The sequence below is a fragment of the Jaculus jaculus genome, chromosome 17, assembly GCF_020740685.1.
Source record: "Jaculus jaculus isolate mJacJac1 chromosome 17, mJacJac1.mat.Y.cur, whole genome shotgun sequence".
NCBI classification, from domain to species: Eukaryota; Metazoa; Chordata; class Mammalia; order Rodentia; family Dipodidae; genus Jaculus; species Jaculus jaculus.
The window spans coordinates 56,509,151-56,512,055 of NC_059118.1; the positions used below are offsets into that span (position 1 = coordinate 56,509,151).

The window sequence follows — 2,905 nt, forward strand, 5'->3', positions numbered from 1 at the left end:
TTCAATTACAAAGGATTATATAAATATCACCCTTCAGACTGGCAACACAGTGACATTTTTTTTCTTTATAAATGGTAAACTGTTCTTCTGAGAACAACTTCTTCAATCCCACTTAGTTTGAGGATTTCCTGAGAGAGGCCAGATGTTGCAGTAAAAGCAGCAGCTGGAAATAGCCTCTGTGTCCTGTCCTGAGGGGCGTGGGCAAGCTCTCTGGAAACAGATCCAACCACAAAGTAGTATGAAGCTGGTTTACTTGCAAATAGAAGAGCACAAAAAAAGGCAGGAAGCGAGGGAAACGCACAAAGAACCAAGTCCATGCTTCAGGATGGCTATCCGGCAAGAAGGGGACCGTGTAGTGGGGTCCTAGCCCCCAAGTACTTCAGAATGAAGGGTAGACAGATAAAGCAGGCTGCTGTGGATGACGATGGGATCACAGACAGGAACAAAGGATTAGTTGTAAGAGGGAGAAGGCTGGCTCTCTGAAGTCGTGCGCTTCATTAAACAATTAAGTTAGTGTGAGAGCGCTGGAATGGGGCACTGACTGGGGTCCTAACAAGACCCTAACAGCCCCCCACAAGTTCTTATGCTTGAAGGCTTGGTCGCCACTTAGTGGCGGCTGTTTGGGGTGGTCATGGACCCTTTGGGGCATGTGGCCTGGCTAGAAGTAGATCTCTGAGGACCAGCTGTGAAGGTCGCATCTGATTCTGGTGCCAGCCCAGCATGGGAGAGACCAAGGGCTACAAGCTGTCACCCCCACAGATGGAGCTTCCCCCATGCCATCACCACCACGGACTCTCAGAAATCACAAGCCAAGGTGGTGGGTGAGGGAGACCAACATGGCCAGCGAGATGGCCAGCGCTCAGGTCGCCCAGCCTGGAGGCGACATGATCTCGGGGAAGATCGTCCGCGAGGAAATCCCCGCCAAGATCATCTTTGAGGACGAGGAGGACCCGTGTCTTGCCCTCCATGACATTCACCCTCAAGCACCAACAAGTTTTCTGGTGGTGCCCAAGAAACCGATAGCCCACTTGATAGCCAAATTGCTATAGCAGAAGATGATGAAAGTCTTCTTGGACATTCAATGACTGTTGGCAAGAAATGCGTTGCTGATCTCGGCCTGAAAGAGAGCTGTCTAATGGTGGGGAATGAAGGCACTGATGGGGCACAGGCTGTGTCTATCACATCCATCTCCACCTTCTCTGAGGTCGGCAGATGAAGTGGCCTCCTGGCTAAGGTTGTTTGGGATAACTTTCCCTTCTCTAGGTAATGAATAAGTTTGCAGGTTCCAATATGTTAAATGGCACACTTACTTCTGCCTGTATTTGGAGAGAGATGGATTTAAAAGCCCTATGCCTAATAAAAGAGATTGTTGCATGGTATACAAAAAAGAAAAAAGAAAGAAAGAAAGAAAGAAAGAAAGAAAGAAAGAAAGAAAGAAAGGAAGGAAGGAAGGAAGGAAGGAAGGAAGGAAGGAAGGAAGGAAAGAAGGGAGAAAGAAAAGTGCTGGAGAGATGGCTTAGTGGTTAACCACTTGCCTGTGAAGCCTAAGGACCCCGATTCCCCAGAATCCACGTTAGCCAGATGCACAAGGGGATGCACGTGTCTGGAGTTCATGTGCAGTGGATGGAAGCCCTGGCGCGCCCATTCTCTCTCCCTCTCTCTCTCTCTGACTCTTTCTCTGTCACTCTCAACTAAATAAATGAAAATGAGCAATTTAAAAAAAAAAAAAGAAAGAAAAGAAATTATAAGCCAAAATAAAACACACACACACACACACACACACACACACACACACACACACTGCTCCGTCAAGTACTTTAGCACAACAGCAGGGAAAGTAAAGCGTACAAATGGACGCCCTAGGTGCATGCACACGGGAAAGACCACGTGAGGACGGCAAGAAGGGGACAGCCGCAGTGAGCCGAGGACAGAGCTGAGGAGAAACCAAATCTATCAACTCCTTGACCTTGGACTTCTAGCCCCAGAACTGTGAGAGGATAAATTTCTGCTGCGTAAGCCACTCCGCAGGCAGTATTTTATTTGTTGACAATTGCATATGTTTATAAAATACTTTTACCATAATCACCTCCTATTACCTTCTCTTTAATCCTTCCCCATGCCTCTTCCACTGAATCACTTCTCCTTACTAATCCTTCTTCTACTTGGATGCCATTTTTTTTCTTGTGTATGAGTGTGACCCCCTGAGTTTAATTAGGGTTGCCCACGTGGGCACAGGCCAGGGATTGTTCACAAGAGCCTATGGCCCCTACTAGTACCTAGACCACTGCAGAAAATGTCTGTTGGTGGCATTTTGCTATGGAAGCCCCAGAAAATGATGACAGAGAGCCAACCCTTTCCCAGTCCAAGCTGGTCTTTCATTTCAGCCTGAAATTCCATCATCATTCATCCCTTCAGACCACCAACAATCTGCTTTGTCCACTCACAAAAATAAATTTAAGGGCTGGAGAGATGGCTTAGTGGTTAAGCGCTTGCCTGTGAAGCCTAAGGACCCCGGTTCGAGGCTTGGTTCCCCAGGTCCCACGTTAGCCAGATGCACAAGGGGGCGCACGCGTCTGGAGTTCGTTTGCAGAGGCTGGAAGCCCTGGCGCGCCCATTCTCTCTCTCTCCCTCTATCTGTCTTTCTCTCTGTGTCTGTCGCTCTCAAATAAATAAATAAATAAATAAATTTAAAACGTACAAGAATATACTAATCTTCTTCCTCATGCCAGACGCAATGCTAGCACTAACTAGACAGTAGTGAGCATGTCCTTTTTATTTTTTTTTTTCTCTTTTCTTAAGTGTGTGCATGTTCCCGAGTGTGGGTGCAATTGCACATGTATGTGGGGGCTAAAGGACAACCTCGGGTGCCATCCTTAGGAACAGAGCCCACCTTTTATGTTTGTTT

At 47.2% G+C, this 2,905-nt stretch overlaps 1 pseudogene; it reads left to right on the forward strand.

Moving 5' to 3' along the window:
- Positions 1 to 836: 836 nt before the first annotated feature.
- LOC101604880 lies at positions 837 to 1,233 on the forward strand (annotated as a pseudogene).
- Positions 1,234 to 2,905: the final 1,672 nt, after the last annotated feature.